Raw genomic sequence first — 18,641 nt, forward strand, 5'->3', positions numbered from 1 at the left:
CGACGAACCTACATTGACACACAGTATCCCTCAAAATCCATAGTTTACACTAAGTTTTACCTGTGGTGTTGTATATTCTGTGAGTTTTGACAAATGTATAACATCTATCCACCATTGTAGTATCATACAGAATTGTTACCCTACCCTAAAAATCCTCTGTGCTCTGACGTGGTTCTTATTTTTAAACTTTTAACATAAATTATTGATAAAAGATGAAATTTAAGACACATAAAGAAAAATAAACAAGTCACAGACGCAGCTCAGTGACTGAACATACAGCAAACACTGCGTAACCACCACTCGGATCAAGGAAACAGATGATCTCCAGCGCCACCGACGGTCCTAGTGCACCACTGAGTGCCCGCAGCCCGTTCGCTCCCTCATAAGGGGGTTTCTGAGTGCAGATGAGCCGGAGCAAACCTCCACCCGCCGCAGCACCTGCTTCCGCTCCTGGCGGGGCGGAGGGGCGCAGGTGTCGCGGCGGCCAGCGTGGGTGCGCTCAGCGGCTCCTGGCCCTGCGTGTGGACTGCAGGCTGGCGTGTCTGCAGAGGCTGTACGGCAGGGTGAGAGATACCCTTGCGGTGGACTTGTAAGGTGCAGCAGCACCCGCAGCACGAGGTGGTAAGTTCTGCAAAGCCGGGGGAACGCCTCCAGACGGGCAGCTGTCAGTCAGACCTTGCTAGGCAGCGCTAGCCACCAAAGTCCATAGCCAAGCAGTCCGGGGCACTCAGACCCAGATGGAGCCAGATGGATGAGGCCCAGACTGGCATATAGCACTTGGCATTCCTTGGAAGCCTTGCTGCCAGCGTGGATTAGGCCTCATCTGTGCTAGATGGTTCGGTGTGTAACACGGAGGGCTTTCCTGAGCCTGTGGAACTGCTGGCACAAAGTAGCCCCCAGAGGCAGGCCGGGACTGATTTCAGATGGCATTGGTGGGGGGCACTCTCATCCCTGGCACGCGCTGCTTACACTGGTTGGTCAGGTGAGCCTTTCTCTGGGCCGGGTGACACACAGTGGCTTGGAGCCCATGAGGCATCCGCTCAGTGACGGCTCTGCTTGCCTCTTGGGGGCATGTGGAGCACACAAAGCCAAACCCTTGCTTCTCCCGTCCTCCTGCGTCCCCCTTAGCACTGGTGACTGATCCAAAAGGAGGAAACTCTTCCTGAACTTCTCATCATCACTGGTGTCATCCAAGTTCTTAATGTAGAGATTCACCCTCTGACAGCGACTAATTCTCTGCTGTTCCGGCGGTTCAAATTTCCACTTTAATGGGGCCTGCCGATTCACTTTCTTCTGTGCACGGCCGCACAGCCGAGGAAAATGACTTTCCCACTGATTGCTTTTCCATTTGTCTCTTTCAAGGCCTTATTGGCATCCTGGTGTTTTTTTGTGACTCACAAAGCCAAAGCCTTTGGATTTCCTGCTGGGATCTCTCACTTACCTTGACGCTTAGGGTCTTTACCAAACTGGCTGAATAGCTCTTTCAGTCTCTCATCATCCACCTCTTCCCCAAAGTTTTTGATGTAAACGTTGGTGAATTCCTTGGCTTTGGCTCCAAGCTTGGTTTCCCGCTCTGTTCGAGACTTGAATCTGCCTACAGACACTTTGTGGTCACTGAGGGTCATGCCCTTCATCTTCTCGATGGCTTTGTCGGCAGCTTCTTGGGTCAAAGGAATGACCCTTAGGGCCAGTCTCATCACACCCTACCCTGCAGGACAGAATGTTTCCAAGAGCAAAAAGAGTCACGAAGTGCCTTGATACGTATAGATTTGTCCAGGGTTTTGATGAAGACGTTTCCCACGCCAGGTTTTCTCAAAGAGGGATCCCCTGAGGCCACGTGATACGGGTCAGCTTTCCCTTACTCACATCAAAGTTCGTGGTCTCCCAGGCCCGCTCAGCCGGCTGCTGGAAGTGGACGCAGGCAGACCCCAGGGAGTGGCCCATACAGACGGACAGCACAGGCCCCGCAGGGCTGAACTTTGCTCACAGCGAGGCCTCAATGATGTGCGAGTGCAGGTTACCCACACACGGGGGGCCGTGGGGTAGCCGCTGGCAGCAGCGCTTATCTCCCCAGCCCCGACCGCTCCCAGACCTGCCAGGAGGACTTCTTAGTGGGACCACACAGGACAACAGGGGCTCTGCTTGGAGCTGTGGCTTGGAGGGGGCTCCGAGGACCAGAGAGAGGAGTTAGGGGCTGGCTCCCAAGAGACTGCCAAACCGCAGGCTCTCAAGGCTCTCAACGCCCTCCCTGGGAGTCTGTTAATTTTCAGCTGTCCTGGTCTGAAGCAACGGACAAAGAATTAATCTCCAAAATATACAAACAGCTCATGGAGCTCAATATCAAAAAAACAAACAACCCAATTAAAAAATGGGTGGAAGACCTAAATAGACATTTCACCAGAGAAGACATACAAGTGGCCAAGAGGCACATGAAAAGATGCTCAGCATCACTAATCATTAGAGAAATGTAAATCAAAACTACAATGAGGTATCACCTCACACTGGTCAGAATGGGCATCATCAAAAAGTCTACAAACAATAAATGCTGGAGAGGGTGTGGAGAAAAGGGAACCCTCTTGCACTGTTGGTGGGAATGTAAATTGGTGCAGCCACTATGGAGAACAGTATGGAGGTTCCTTAAAAAACTAAAAACAGAACTACTGTAAGACCCAGCAATCCCACTATTGGGCATGTACCCTGAGAAAACCATAATTTAAAAGGACACATGTACCCCAGTGTTCATTGCAGCACTATTTATAATAGCCGGGACATGGAAACAACCTAAATGTCCAATGACAGATGAATGGATAAAGAAGATGTGGCACATATATACAATGGAATATTACTCAGCCATAAAAAGGAATGAAATTGGGTCATCTGTAGAGATGTGGATGGACCCAGAGTCTGTCATACAGAGTGAACTAAGTCAAAAAGAGAAAAACAAGTATCGTATATTAACGCATATATGTGGAATCTAGAAAAATGGTACAGATGAACCTATTTGTAGGCCAGGAATAGAGATGTAGATGTAGAGAACGGACATGTGGACATGGGGGAGAAGGGGAGGGTGGGACGAATTGGGAGATTAGGTTTGACATACACTACTATGTGTAAAACAGATAGCTAGTGGGAACCTGCTGTAGAGCACAAGGAGCACAGCTCAGTACTCTGTGACCACCTAGAACGGTGGGCTGGGGGTGTGTGGGAGGGAGGTCCAAGAGGGAGGGGATATACATATAGCTGATTCACTTCATTGTACAGCAGAAACTAACACAACATTGTAAAGCAATTTTACTCCAAAAAAAAATTTAAGAAAATGTACCACCTGAGATCGGGAACCATTATCCTTCAAGTCTCAAGTGAAATGCCATTTCTTCAGGGAGCTCCTTCCTGATCAACTTATATTATTAACCCATTTGACTGTCCGTTTATATTGTTCTTCTCAAGGTCCCAGAATGGAGTTACTCTTTCCCAATGACTTCACAGCACCTTGTAATCACTGATCAGAACGAGGACTCTCTCCTCTCGTCCCTTGTCTCCATTCTCGTTCCCTCCCTTCCATTCTAATGTGGCTGGTATGTCTTTAAGTATGAGGGTGGCTTTTAACAAGATGTAGCATTGTTTTCCTGTGTGTATTTAAAATTTTTAATAAATGTCACTATGCGTTGAATCTCACACACACACACACACACACACAATTAAAACGGGGACTCCCCTGCAAACGACACAAATACTTCAAGAGGCGACCCAAAGGTACGGCACGGTGGCCTCGAGAAATGCATTTCTGTATAAATACAGGCCTTGGGCTCCGGTGTTTAAAATTACAGCAGCCCGGGTAAGAGGGAAACCAAATATACGTAGGCGCCAACTCGGCAAGGGCAAGCCCTGGGCGCATCCGCCTCCCACAACAAGTAGAAACAAGGCATCGCTGATGCGTGGTGCGCGGACAGGTGGTGGGCGAACACGTGGTGGGCGGGCGCCTGGAGCGCAGACGCGTGGTGCGCGGGCACGTGGTGGGCGGACGCCTGGTGCGCAGACGCGTGGTGGTGGGGGGACACGTAGTGCGCGGAAAAGTGGTGTGCGGACGCCTGGTGTGCGGGCACGTGGTGGGCCGACATCTGGTGCGCAGACGCGTGGTGCGCGGACACGTAGTGGGCGGACGTCTGGTGCGCAGCCGCGTGGTGAGCGGACACGTAGTGCGCGGAAACGCGGTGGGCGGACGTCTGGTGCGCAGACGCGTGGTGGGCGGACGTCTGGTGCGCAGACGCGAGGTGAGCGGACACGTATTGCGCGGAAACGCGGTGGGCGGACGTCTGGTGCGCAGACGCGAGGTGAGCGGACACGTAGTGCGCGGAAACGCGGTGGGCGGACGCCTGGTGCGCAGACGCGAGGTGAGCGGACACGTAGTGCTCGAAAACGTGGTGGGCGGACGCCTGGTGCGCGGACACGCTGTGTGCGCGGGCGAGGGCGGCGGGCGGAGGCGCGGGGGCGCGGGCACGCGGGCGGCTCACCGCTAGCCTTCCGGTCGGGACCAACGGTCGTCCAGGTGCTGGAAGCGTGCGAAAGTGACTTCCCCGCGGGTTCTTCGGGGAGGATTCGCTCTCCCGACCGCGTCTGTTTTTATATTTTAAAGAGTTTTAGGGATTTTAAAAAACCTTTTCTTCTTTTTTTTTTTTCTTCAGGGTGCTAGGCGTGAAAGCAGCGGAGGCTGCCGCGACCCGGGGCGGAGAGAGCAAAGTATACTTTCTTATCAGTTATTTGCTATTATTGTCTGCTACGGAGGGTGACCTTCTGTTATAAATATCGTAGGGTAGTCACCCTACGCAGGAACAAGAGAAGGTTTTTCAAGACAGGTAAGCGGTTAAAAAAAAAAAAGGCCCATAAAGTAAAGAAGCCATAAAAGTTGCATGAGGTTTGTGGCACGGCAGAGGTTGAGGCCCATGAAAGACGTGGAAATCGAGTCTCGTTGGATGGGGAAGCTCAAAGACAACTCAGTGTGTATGTGGGGTCCCGTACTTAAATTGGGCGCTCCAAATGGGAATAAATGAGAGAGAATGGATTTTTTTACGATTCCTACCCAAAGTTTCGTACCGGTGTAAAGGCAGGCCAAGTATAGTGGAAAGAACACAGCCCTTGGCTTCTGCTAGAATGGGTTGGCCTCTGGGCTCTGCTACTTATGAGTTATGTGATATTGGCTAAGTTACCTAATATGTCTGAATTTCGGGTTCTTCATCTGTAAAATGAAAATAAATGTATCTCTTCATAAGGTTATTGTAGAGGTAAATGGAGATGACAAATATAAAATACAGGGACTGTGGGTTCTTGATTGTTCTTTTCTTCCTTTTTTTAATCAGGAAAAGGGAAAAAAATGAGTGGAAAGTGACTTGGCCTTGTATGTATAATATTATAAGTCAAAAGAATTGCGAGAGAAGAGGGATGAGAAAAGAACAGGAGCGACTTTGGCAGGCCGGCCCTTCCCTACTGCAACGCCTCTTTGGCCTCCACTTGCCTGACCCTGATGGAATAGCTGAAAATCTGGTTGTTCTAGCAGGCACACACCTTTTTTTTTTTTTTTTTTTTTTGCGGTACGCTGGCCTCTCACTGTTGTGGCCTCTCCCGTTGCGGAGCACAGGCTCCGGACGCACAGGCTCAGCGGCCATGGCTCACGGGCCCAGCCGCTCCGCGGCATGTGGGATTTTCCCGGACCGGGGCACGAACCCATGCCCCCTGCATCAGCAGGCGGACTCTCAACCACTGCGCCACCAGGGAAGCCCAAGCACACAGCTTTTTCATTGGAAAAAGTTTAGGTGAGGGTCAGGGATGGATGACCCTCAGACAATATCTTTCCCAGGTGTGCTTCTGAGGGTACTGCTTTGCCAGGGCTCCCCAAGGGATTCCGTCCCTATTTCGACAACAGAACCCTTATGTTGCTGCAACCTTGTTGTTTGATGGTTCTCTCTTGTGATGTACGATCTGCTGCACACCTACCTTCGTGGACTGCGTAATGCTCAGTGTATTCATGTTATAATGAATACTTTACCCAGGATCAAGTTGGAAGAGATTCTATTTCCTATAGTGAAAATCTCTGGGATTAAAGAAAAGTCCTCCCATCTCACTAATCCCGGAAGATACCAGTGGGCACACACAGCTCCTTTCCTTTTAACTTCTGTGGTTAATCTCTGGGGCTTAGGAACGCGGGAGTAGGGAGGGATAGTGCCTGAGGTTTTGACCAGGAGCCCAAGGTTTCACAACAGAGCTCTGGATCGCAAGGTTTAAAGATGCATTTCCCTAGACCAGCCTCCTCTTGCAGGATCTTTGCCCCACATCCAGCTCAACCCTAGAGAATCCGTGGAGATGTCAGTCCTGGGGAAGGCCTGAGACCTATTCCCGTGGCCCAGCTTAACTTACACCCATCCCCTTATCTGGAAGCACACGTGTCAAGAGGAAGACCCGGGTCAATGCAAGGAGGTGGCCTCCCATATCTGATGAAGGGACATGGTTCAGACCCGTGAACTTCCCAGTGGAAGATGGGGAGACCCTTGTTTCAAGCTGGGCTGGACGGCTGGGGCTTCAGTGTGACCCATTCTGCCATATAGAGCTGATAGGAAACTCCATTGAAGTCAGAGGGTAGGAGTGCATTGCTGCCCTCTCCTTAGCAACTGGGGGACTTCAGACTTCTTCTTCAGGCTGGTAGGCCCAAAAGCAGCGGAGGCTGCAGCGACTGGGGGCAGAGGAACAGAAACAAAGGGCCTGAGCACAGCAGCTCCTCTGATACCTGGCAAAACTTGACCTAAATCTTGGCTCTCCTAGGGCATGGTCCAGAGCCTTCCACTCTTTTTTTTTTTTTTTTTCCGCGGTACGCGGGCCCCTCACCGTTGTGGCCTCTCCCATTGCGGAGCACAGGCTCAGCGGCCATGGCTCACGGGCCCAGCCGCTCCGCGGCATGTGGGATCCTCCCGGACCAGGGCACGAACCTGTGTCCCCTGCATCGGCAGGCGGACTCTCAACCACTGCGCCACCAGGGAAGCCCAACCTTCCACTCTTTTACTATGTTATTCTAACTGTTTGTTGGGGCAGGACTTAGAGTGAGGATTAAGATCCTAGTTTCAGTGTCTCTAACACCCTGCAAACTCTGAGAGACAACTTCAGACCAAAACCCAAGTCCAAACCCAAGTAGGAAAATCCAGCTGGTTACATGTAACAGCCCCTTCGACATGAGGATAATGAAGAAATCACTCTCTGGACCTGGAGGAGTTCAGAGAGGAAAGTGGGGTCTGGTTGTCCCAAGTGATCAAAGAGACACATCTGCCTGGAAGGGACTGTGTGATCAGGTGAATCAATTTATTGCCTTTAGCAAGATTTGATTATGTTTGGAGTCTTAGGACATTCTGTGAGGAGATACTGGCTGGGAACTGGTCCCCGGCCACACGCAGGGAAGAATGTTCTCAGTACCTTCTTTCAAGATCAGATGGCCTTGTGCCACTGGGACTGATGCCCAGAAGTCCCCAGGGCTAGTTTGCCTTCTTCCTTCACTTCTGCCAGATTGCCTAGAGAACATGATTTTTTCCTTTGGGCATTGAAGTCTTTTCCCCATCCTCAAGTTTCTTAGCACACTTGTAGCTAACCGGGCTGTCCTTATCTCCAAGGATTTCTATGAGGGGCTGTGGAGAAAGGCAGTTCTGCACCACTGGTCATGCGCCTGGCATGTGACACATATTCAGCCTTACTCATAAGTATGGGCAGATCACCAGCCCACCCTTCCCTTACTCAGACTCATATCTGTAAGAAGTGAGGCACAGACCCAACGTGGGAAAATACGGAAGGGCCAGGATCACTATGGGTGTGGAGGAGAACTGTAGCATGGGGTGTGGAAGTAGAACACACTAGAGAGCAGGAAAAGGGGGAGATCCAGTTCAGTTCCATTCAGTGTGGCCACTGTAGTTAGTGGCACTTTATGCCGGGCACTGTGCTGGGTTCCAGGGACGTAAAGAAGAGAGAAGACTCTGCGCTCACAGTTGCATGGGCCATAGGTTATAATTTTAATATGATGAGGTAAAAGCTGTTCTACACGATTTATGTACAGGGTGCTACGGAAACTTGGGGCATGAAACTGAGCTTTGAGGGAAGCAGGGAAGGACTCCTGGAGGAGATGATACTCTGGAGTAGAATCTTTAAGGGTAAGTAGGGATTATCCAGGAAGTACAAGAAAGAGGGCTCTAGGAACAATCAGTAGATCCATAGGATCGGGGGAGAGAGGTATAGGAAAGTTTGGTGTGTGCCGGTATGAACACACATTTATGTATCACTGGAACATGGGGGGTGGTTACAGATAAGGCTGGAGAAGGAGGTGGAGCCAGGTTACAAAGGACCATGAGTGAAAATTTATTTTATTTTTTATTGAAGTACAGTTGATTTACAGTGTTCCACGTTTACAACAGAGGGATTCAGTTATACAAATATGTATTCTTTTTCACATTCTTTTTTTTTAAACTTACTGAAGTATAGTCGATTTACAATGTTTGAGGTATACAGGCAAGTATTTAAGTAATACATAAATGTATCTATATGTCTATTCTTTTTTTAAACATCTTTATTGCAGTATAATTGCTTTACAATGGTGTGTTTCTGCTGTATAACAAAATGAATCAGCTATACTTATACATATACCCCCATATCCCCTCCCTCTTGCATCTCCCTCCGCCCTCCCTATCCCACCCCTCTAGGTGGTCACAAAGCACCGAGCTGATCTCCCTGTGCTATGTGACTGCTTCCCACTTCCAAAACTATGTTGAATAAGAGTGGTGAGAGTGGGCAGCCTTATCTTGTTCCTGATCCTAGTGGAAATGGTTTCAGTTTTTCACCATTGAGGACGATGTTGGCTGTGGGTTTGTCATATATGGCCTTTATTTTGTTGAGGTAAGATCCTTCCTTGCCTACTTTCTGGAGGGTTTATATATATGTATCTATTCTTTTCAGGTTCTTCTCATGGTATTAGAAGATATTGAATATAGTTCCCTGTGCTATACAGTAGGTCCTTGTTGTTTATCTATTTTATGTATAGTAGTGTGTATATGTTAATCCCAAATTCCCAGTTTATCCCTCCCCACGTGAGTGAAATGTTAACAACTGTAGACTGAATGTATTATAGAGGCACTCCTGAAGGGAGTGTGAGGAAGTGGGAAGGTCTGACTTGTCTTTTGGGTGGACCCATTGAGCAGTTCTGTGTGGGATGGATGTCGGGGCAGGATTAGAGTTAAGGAAATTAGAAGGTTGTTTCAAGTGTTCAGTCATCTCATTAGGCAACGCCTCTGTTGGCTTATCCCTTACACTGAAACATTGCTCAAGCTGGTAGTGTCCACTATAGAACTATTAATAAGAAAGTGATATTGTACAAGCGAAGCCTGTGCAGATGTTGAGGGGAGAGGTAATGTCAGTATGTGAAGAAGAGTGGTCTGACTCTGGGGTACTCATTACACTTGTGTATTTGCCATAATCCAGGGTCTGTGTCTTGGTTTTCCACTCTCCCAAAGCACATCCATCCCCCAGGGTCTAGATTCACATAAACCAGGCTCATCAGATTTATTTACAAAACGTATCATAATATATTGATTTATGATGAGAAACAGTCATCACGGGGTTGAAATATTCTATGTCAAGTGGGTTGCATCAAGAGTACTTTGAGCCCCTCATGCACTGCTGGAGGATGGACACTGTTGGAGTATTTTATGATCACGATTACACTGACGAGGGGTGGCCAAAGAATAATGCGTTTTATTGATACGGGTTTGAAGCCCACACATCTTACATTGGTTTTCCTTGGTTTGTGTCCTAATACATGCTTCCTAAAGTTGAAATAATATTAACTTTGAGGCTTATGTGGTAGATGGAGTACATGTCCATACCTTATATCTATCATCTTTTTTTTTTGGTGGTATGCGGGCCTCTCACTGTTGTGGCCTCTCCCGTTGCAGATAACAGGCTCCGGACGTGCAGGCCCAGTGGCCGTGGCTCGCGGGCCCAGCCGCTCCGTGGCATGTGGGATCTTCCCGGACCGGGGCACGAACCCGTGTCCCCTGCATTGGCAGGCCGACTCTCAACCACTGTGCCACCAGGGAAGCCCGAGATTATTTATTTTTAACCAGTAAACTTTATTTAAAAATGTCTAAAGTTAATCATTATCTTCATCTTTTTCCAATAATTCAAAGACTTGGGAATGTTTTACTGCAGTAGTTTTCTGCTCACCTTTCATGTTGTGTTTAATATTTTAATTTAACCTTGTTTTTATACCTCTAAATTACTTATTTATATATTTTATTATTTTAATAGTTGTTGCTTATAAGTATTCTCTGATGCAAATAATTTCCTTATTAATGGTTTTTCATCTTATTTCTTCTCTCTGGGCTTAATTTACTGCTTTATGAAGTGCATCTTTTAGTAATAATTTTAGTGATGATTTTTATTAGTTACAATATAGTTGATGTACCATATTATATGAGTTTCAGGTGTACAACATAGTGATTCACAATTTTTTAAAGGTTATACTCCATTTATAGTTATTATAAAACATTGGCTATAATATCCTTGTAGCTTATTTTCCACATAGTAGTTTGCACCTCTTAATCCCCTACCCCTGACTTGCCCCTCCCCGCTTCCTTCTCACACTGGTAACTACTAGTTTGTTCTCCATAGCTGTGAGTCTTGTTTCTTTTTTGTTATAGTCATTTGTTTTATTTTTTAGATTCCACATATAAGTGATATCATAATGATACTTGTTTTTCTCTGTCTGACTTATTTCACTTAGCATAATACCCTCCAGGTCCATCCATGTTGTTGCAAATGGCAAAATCTCATTTCTTTTTAATTACTGAGTAGTATTCCATTGATTATATATGTATATGTTTGTGTGTGTGTGTGTGTGTGTATCCATCCCATATTCTTTATCCATTCATCTGTTGATGGACACTTAGTTTGCTTCCATATGTTGGGTATTGTAAATAATGCTGCTGTGAATATTGGGGTTGTTAGTTCCATTTTTAATATTTGAGGAACCTCCATACTGTTTTTCATAGTGGCTGCACCAATTTACATTCCATCAGTTGTGTATCAGGCTTCCCGTTTCTCCACATCCTCATGTGCATTTGTTATCTCTTGTCTTTTTGATGATAGCCATCCTGACAGGTGTGAAGTGATATCTTACTGTGTTTTTTACTTGCATCTCCCTATCTTTTCTCCATTGAGTGTTCTTGGCTCTCTTGTAAAGTATTAGTTGATCATATATGCATGGGCTCTTATTTCTGGGCTCTTATTTCTGTTCCATTGGTGTATATGCCTGTTTTTATGCCAGTGCCATACTGTTTTGATTACTATAGGTTTATAATATAGTTTGTAATTAGGAAGCATGATGCCTCCAGCTTTCTTGTTCTTTTTTAACATTATTTTGGCTATTTGGGATCTTTTGTGGTTCCATATGAATTTTAGAATTGTTACTTTTATTCTGTAAAAACTGCCATTGGCAATTAGAATATCACCCCTTTTCAACCCTTGATGAATTAATGGATCTGGGAGTTAAGTATCAATGATTACTGAAAGCACAAAAAGAGGCACAACCAGATATTATGAGATTTTTTTAAAATTTTTATTTATTTATTTATTTTTGGCTGTGTTGGGTCTTCATTGCTGAGCGAGGGCTTTCCTCTAGTTGTGGCGAGCGGGGGCTACTCTTCATTGTGGTGAGTGGGCTTCTCATTGCGGTGGCTTCTCTTGTTGCGGAGCACAGGCTCTAGGAGCGTGGGCTTCAGTAGTTGTGGCACGTGGGCTCAGTAGTGTGGCTCACAGCCTCTAGAGCGTGGGCTCAGTAGTTGTGGCTCACGGGCTTAGTTGCTCAGTGGCATGTGGGATCTTCCCAGATCAGGGCTCGAACTCGTGTCGCCTGCATTGGCGGGTGGATTCTTAACCACTGCGCCACCAGGGAAGCCCTATTACGAGATTTTGATGAAGAGACGCAAGAAAACTTGTAGTTCTGGTAAAGGGATTGAACCTGAGCCTGACCAAGCCTCTGGATCCAGCTGCCAATCTCCAGGAAATATGAGGACAGAGGTACAAGTTCAACCTCACCATGAGTGAGTACATAGTCAAGAAAATCCAGGTTGTGGGTACATCTGCAGGTCAGGTGTCCTAGGCTATTGAACAGGTAAATTGTAAGAGAGCAGGAGGGAGAACACACAGATAAACAGAGACCAAAAGATACAGTAAAAAAAAATGAGCAAAATGAAATTTTAGTTTTGTAAGATTTGTAAATTGTAGCTTCCTCAATTGATTGGCATAAATAGAAAGAAATTCAGGGACGTGATTACAATAAAAGTCAAGGGTTGTGATAACTTGAAAGGGTTATGATTGAGATGGGGGTATAGAGAGGTATTTCTTGGGTGGCTACAAAGTTGTGTTTTATCATCTGGGTGGTGTTACTATAGGGTTAAGCTTATAATAATTTGTGAAGCCCTACATTTGTCTTTTGGGGTTTTTTGTATATGTGTTATTTATGTATTTTACAACCAAAAGTTTTATTTTTTTGATTCCTTTTCCAGTAAGTGGCCTGAGGTGACCTCTAAAAGTGGTTTGCTATTCACTTGACCCAGAAAACCCCACAAAATCATGCAAGTCAAGAGGTTCAAATCTTTGTGTTCACTTTAAGAACACTGTGAAACTGCCCAGGCCATTAAAGGTATGCATATCCGAAAAGCCACCAAGTATCTGAAGGATGTCACTTTAAAGAAGCACTGTGTGCCATTCCATCATTACAATGGTGGAGTTGGTAGGTGTGTCCAGGCCAAACAGTGGGGCTGGACGCAGGGTTGGTGGCCCCAAAAAAGTGTTGAATTTTTACTGCACATGCTCAAAAATGAAGAGAGTAATGCTGAAGTTAAGGGCTTAGATGGAGATTCTGTGGTCATTGAGAACATCCAGGTGAACAAAGCCGCCAGGATTTGGCGCAGGACTTACAGAGCTCATGGTTGGTTCATCCCACACATGAGCTCTCCCAGTCCCACTGAGATGATCCTTACTGAAAAAGAACAGATTGTTCCTAAAGCAGAAGGGCAGGTTGCACAGAAGGAAAAGAAGAAATGCTGCAAAAAATAAATGCAAATAAAAGTAAAAAAAAAGTTTTACTTTTTTAAAAGAGGGGACTAAAGACAAAGAAGCATAACTTAAGAGATGGGTGGGAATGTGCTAGGAGCGTGGCCGGAAGGATAAGACTTGGCAGGAGAATTGACACTTATTCCTCTGAAGAAGAAGGAAAAGAGGAAGAATACATATATATTTATAGGTATATGGTTGCTTATTGAGTGAGGTGGGTGGGAATAGGGTGCAAAGGTAAATGACTTAAGACCCTCTGACGTTTATTTTTTTCTGGAGCAGAAACCAGATCACTTGCTGAGAGTAGGACAGGCTCTGGTGGGCGGTGAGGTCAGATAGCATCTGAAGTGAAAGGAATGACCTAATTTCTACCCTCAGCTTGCTTGCAGGATTGTGTGATACTCTCCAGTGGCTTTCAGAAGCCCAGGAGTAGAAGCAGCTCTGTGGCTGACTTTTCTTCTGTGTAGTGTGATAGGAGAAAAAAAAAATGACAATTAGTGTCCTAGAAAAAAATGGTTTGATGTGATGTCATTTGGGTCATAGATATTACCCAGTAAGATGCAAGGTTAGTGTTTGTCATGGGTTAAACTGTGCAAAGATGCTGGAGTCCTGACCTCTGGTGCCTGTGAATGTGACCTCATTTGGAAATAGGGTCCCTGCCGATGATCGAGTTCAGGTGGGTCCTGATCCAACACGACTGTGTCCTCATAAGTGGGCAGAATTGGACACAGGCACAGACACATGCGGAGGGAAGACAATGTGAAGACACAGGGGGAACACCGTCTCCAAGCCATGGAATGCCAGGGGCTACTGGAAGCTAGGAGAGAGACTTGGAACGGATCCTGCCTTCACAAGCCTCAGAAGGAAACAACCCTGAAGGCAGCTTGATTTCAGACTCCTAGCGTCCAGAACTGTGAGACAATACATTTCTGTTGTTTAAGCCCCCCAGGTTGTAGTGCTTTATTATGGCGGCCCCAGGGAATTAATGCAGTGCCCTAGAGAAAAACTTGGGTTTGGTTGATGTGATGTCATATACACGTGATGTGCGTGGTGCACGCTCTCGTTGAGCTTGTAGTCAAGTGGAGGAAGCAAATATTAAATCCAGAAAAACATAAGTGTGCTAACAATGGAAAAGGACCCTGTGATAAAAACTAACGAGGGAGAATGTGATTTAGCTGTGGAGCGTTCAGGAAAATTTATTCTGTGGAAAAGACCGAGAACATCTCTTTAAATGAGTAAATGTTAGGTGAAGGTTGGGGGACGGCGATGCAGGTTTCCAGGATGTGCGAATAGCCTGGGTAGAAGCTGTTGGGGGGTGTGTTTGAGAACAGTGAAGTCCAGGGGTTGGACCAGGGGGAGGGGTGGGCAAATGAGAGGAGTAGGGCTGGGGAGGCAGTCGGGGGCCAGTCGGGGAGCTTGGCGTCCATGTAAGCAGCTGGAACTTCAGCCTATTAGGAAGACGGTGAAAGGCTTTACGCGTGGCAAATGCGCGATCCAGTTTCAGTTTTATAAAGGTCACTTTGATGACTATGTGAAGGACGAATGATAAATACGTAAAAATGACACAGGAGGCCGGTTAAGGGGCCACTTACTCAGTCAAATGACAGATGGTGATGCCTCAAGCTGCGTGGTGGTCGTGCAGATGGAGGGGTGGGTGGGAGTGAGCTGACTGGTGAGGTTTGTTGAGCAATGCGGTGCAGGTGGGGTGAGGGACAGGAGGTGTCAGATCATGTCTGGGATTGTTCTGGAAACTGCATGGGGCTGTTAGCAAATGCTCTTGCCTGTTCCATGGTGTGTGGAGCCTCAACAGATGAATAGCCTCCGGTCACCAAAGGCTGCTGGGAAGCAGCATCCTCCAGAGGAGAACCCTGCGTTTCACTGGAACGTAGAGGTGGAAGGGTGTGCTGGGGAGAAGGTATAAAGTAGAAGGAATTGGGGTTCTGGAGGGCCCCGTGGTAAGAGTGGAGTTGGAGGCCAAGGAGGAGGGCTGGAGAAGGGGAGATCAGAGCCAGATGAGGTGAACGAATGCCTTTCTGGCTGTACTTGTTGCTTCGGTCTGGAAAGTGGTTCTCGTGTCGCTAAGTGCACCCATGCTCTCTTGATCATTTCCCCAAACTCACATGTTTCACCTTTTCTGTACTGAATGATTGTTTTGCTCTGCAGTTCTTTTAGGGTCTTGCACAGCTCTGTAAGGGCAGTCACATCACAGGCTTCCTGAAGCTGGAAGGCACGAGGCCACCAAAGCGGTACACGTGCAGGTGAGTTTCCATGAGGCGCCAAGTGCGTGGGGCGGAGCGATGGGGGGTGGGTTGCTGCCCCGGCTCCGCTGCTCTAGTTGGAGGAGCTGCGTCTCTACGGCCTGTCCTACGGGCGAGAGAAGTGACGTCTGGAGAGGCGGAGCAGTGCCGTGTTGAAAGCTCATCAAGCTGAGTCCAGATCTGAACTCGGATTGCCTGATGCTGGGTTCCATATTCTTGATAAAGGTCAGACAGAGGTTTCGTGAAGCTTAAAACACGTTGAAAACTGCCAAGTAAACTGTCAAGTACTCTGACCTTCAGTCCCTCAAAGCAGGAGTTCTAACACGAATTCTCTGTAGATCCCCCAGTGCCCAGCATGGAAGACTCATGTTGATGGTATTATAGGGCTTTGCCCTGCTCTTTGGGAAGCTCTGATTTCCCTAAATGGATTGTAGCCGCACTAGAACTGGGCTGGAGCATGCTTTAATTCTTCCGTATGCAGGTGTCACGTTAAGTTGCGTTGCTGTCATTTATGATCTGTATAAACTTGAGCAAGTCATTTTTTCCACCTGAGCTTCACGTTCTTTGCTTTTAAAATGGGAGAGTAATATCTACCTGGGGTTTCTTTTTTTTTCAGGGTGAGAGATTGAAAACAACTGTTGAAAACACTTTGTCAGCTAAGTAAAGTAGCCTTACAGTTCTCTGCACACTATAGGCATTTGTTAAATGGATGTACTGTGAAGATACAAGGAAGCCTACACAGCATCCTTCCAGGCCATTAGGGCTGTTCCCACGGTGAGAATGCAGTTTGCAAGTGGCGCTGAGGAAGTGTATTTTAATGGTGAGACATCATGTTCAAAGTCAGACTTTTAGTTTATTGAACTGCTCAGTGGAGCAAGCAGATGTTCTTGTTCCTAAAAGGTTCACTAGTCACGCAGCTCCCTGTGTCTCGAGAGCTACATATAGAGTGACTCTCCCCTGCCGTCAGCTGTCTTTTTGCTGATTGGTTCAGCTATGAGGAGCTCACTCTTGGTCCCTGTGGTCCTAGTCTTGCTCTCCTGTGTTCCCCCAGGTAAAACGGAATCCCCTCCCTGTGGAATTATGAACAGTTAAGGGAAAGTGGGTGTGAGGTCCTATAAGAGTGAGGAGGAAGCTGGACTCGGATGAAGGAAGTTGAAACAGGGAGGGATGTGAGCAGACATGGATGCTCCAGGCCGTTCCAGGGGACGGAGATAAATGCTAAGGACACATAGTATTTCAAAGAAGAAATTGGTTCTGGATTTTGGTCTGGGGAATCTGTGAAGTTTGCAGGGAAAGTTGGACTGGTGGTATTGGCAGCGCAAAAGTGTGAGACCTTTAGAGGACAGGTAGGCTTTGGGAGTGGGAAGGGGGCTGTTCCTTTAGGACTCTTAGAACTTGCACTCCCAAGTCAGTTACCTGGGTTATTTTTTCACACATGTTTAGAAACCAAGGCAAGCTTGATGCTGAGCAGCATCAACAGAGAGAGCAGGTTGTTCCAGTGTGTTAGCTTAAAGCAGGATGGGATCCTATGGAACATGAGTTTGAGGGGCTCAGAATTTATGCCCTCTGGACAGAAACCAGCAACTTGACACTACTGAAGAGGGTCCACTTAAGTCACTGAAGTGGAGGTTCTCAGACTTTCCTTGTGGTTTGCTAAAGTCTGCAGAAAGCTTTTACCCTTTGCCCCGAAGCTTCATATTCTAAAGGTATCACTTGAGGGCCAAAGGTGAAGTATTCAGAGGGCAGGTGAGGATTGTGTTGAGATCTCTGCCACTGTCCTGGATGGCAGGACCTCTGGACACATGGTGTCTCCACTGGACTCCTTTGTCCTCCAAGAGGTGCCCCAGGGCTAATGGGCATGTGAAAGGCAAATTTGCTTGCCAGTGGCCTTTGGTCATACCACATTGATTACTCTCGCACCCATGGGCCAGCTGGGTGGAGAGACTGATAAGGCTTAGCACAGAAGAGTGGGTCATTCAGTAGGGTGACTCAGAGCCACCTTCACCCTCTTAAACTGCCTGCCTTACCACTCCTCCCCGACCCCTCAGCTTCCAGAGGCACCCCAGTCTTAAAGTTAGGAAAAATACTAGCAATTGATTTAGATGCATGTTTCAGGTATTTCAAACCATTTCACGCTCGTTACCCCACAGGATGCTTTCAACTACCCTGTGAGTAAGCCTAGGCAGGTAGTCAGGCACGGAGCAAAAAGTCCAATAGAATGTTACTGGGGAGGCAGGCCTAGAACCACGGGCTTCTGTGATGCTGTGTTCATGATCTGTCCTCCTTCAAGCCGACGCCTAGTAATCTCAGACTGCCTTGCTGCTATCCTAGACCCTGCATGTTTCCTGGTATGGGGCCTCGACAGGCTCCTTGGTCTACTTTGAGGTGTAAATGTTTCTTCCATAACAAATACTCCCAAGCGAATCTGGCCCTGTTTACCTGTACATAGTTGTTTAGTGATTCATGTGAGTCGGGACCATGGGAACTAAGGATTCATAATAGGGTCTGTGGAAAATAACTGCAGAGCAACTGAAAAAGGGGCACTCAGCCATAACATGACTGGGGTCTTCTTATCCTGTCCAGTTTACGGTTAAAAAGTTTTAAAGTATAGCCTTCAATCTAATTTATCCATAGCTTTATGACCCTGCAAGCACTGTGCATTTATTTTTGTTTTTGTTGGCAGTTAGAAGTGGACGGAATACATACATAAGAAGATTGTTTCATACATGCTGGCGAACAAAAGGTGTTTGCAAGAGATCATGTGGAAGCGATGAAGTATTTCATATTTTCTGTGAAGTGGCAATTCTGTGCTGCATTGACAAAAAGTATTTGCCTGTAATGGTTGGGAAATAGTTGTATATGAGGCCCCTGCTGACTTCCTCAGATGTACCATCCATTAAAATGATGGCTTTAGCTGATGTTTTTGTGTTGGCTGTGTTTCTCTTTATTTAGAGGCGTTCATTGTCTCTCCCATGGAAATAATCATATAATCAGAGTAGTGTAAAAATCATAAGTGAGCCTCATAATGAATTTCACAAATTTAGCATGTCCATGTAGCCTGAACCCAGATGAAAAAAAGAATGTAATGATATTCCAGTCACTACGAGTCACTGCTCCACAAAAGACAGTCTGTAGCCTGACTTCTAATACCATGACTTCTGCCACCTGTTTTTGAACTTTATATAAATGGAACCATACAGTAGGTGCTCCTTTGATTCTGGCTCCTTCTGGTCTACATTATTTCAAGGA

At 46.8% G+C, this 18,641-nt stretch overlaps 1 long non-coding RNA gene and 1 pseudogene across 5 annotated transcripts; one reads left to right on the forward strand and one right to left on the reverse strand.

Annotated features, from left to right (window-relative positions):
- Window positions 1-380: 380 nt before the first annotated feature.
- On the reverse strand, window positions 381-4,118 carry LOC309807335 (polyadenylate-binding protein 4-like; annotated as a pseudogene). The gene is made up of 2 exons: window positions 3,920-4,118; window positions 381-2,092 (listed from the first exon to the last, which is right to left on the reverse strand). The product of its transcript is annotated as a polyadenylate-binding protein 4-like (transcript).
- An 87-nt stretch (window positions 4,119-4,205) lies between these two features.
- Window positions 4,206-18,161, forward strand: LOC309804078. 4 transcript variants are annotated; one of them, XR_014294049.1, is made up of 5 exons: window positions 4,206-4,271; window positions 4,683-4,853; window positions 15,307-15,392; window positions 16,009-16,212; window positions 18,076-18,158. It is a non-coding gene; the product is annotated as an uncharacterized lncRNA (long non-coding RNA). The 4 variants fall into 4 exon arrangements; XR_014294050.1 differs by lacking the exon at window positions 4,206-4,271 and adding an exon at window positions 4,381-4,436; XR_014294052.1 differs by lacking the exon at window positions 4,206-4,271 and having other exon boundaries at window positions 4,455-4,853.
- The last annotated feature ends 480 nt before the right edge of the window (window positions 18,162-18,641 follow it).

The sequence above is a fragment of the Mesoplodon mirus genome (assembly GCF_964341445.2).
Source record: "Mesoplodon mirus genome assembly, chromosome: 1".
Lineage (NCBI taxonomy): Eukaryota > Metazoa > Chordata > Mammalia > Artiodactyla > Ziphiidae > Mesoplodon > Mesoplodon mirus.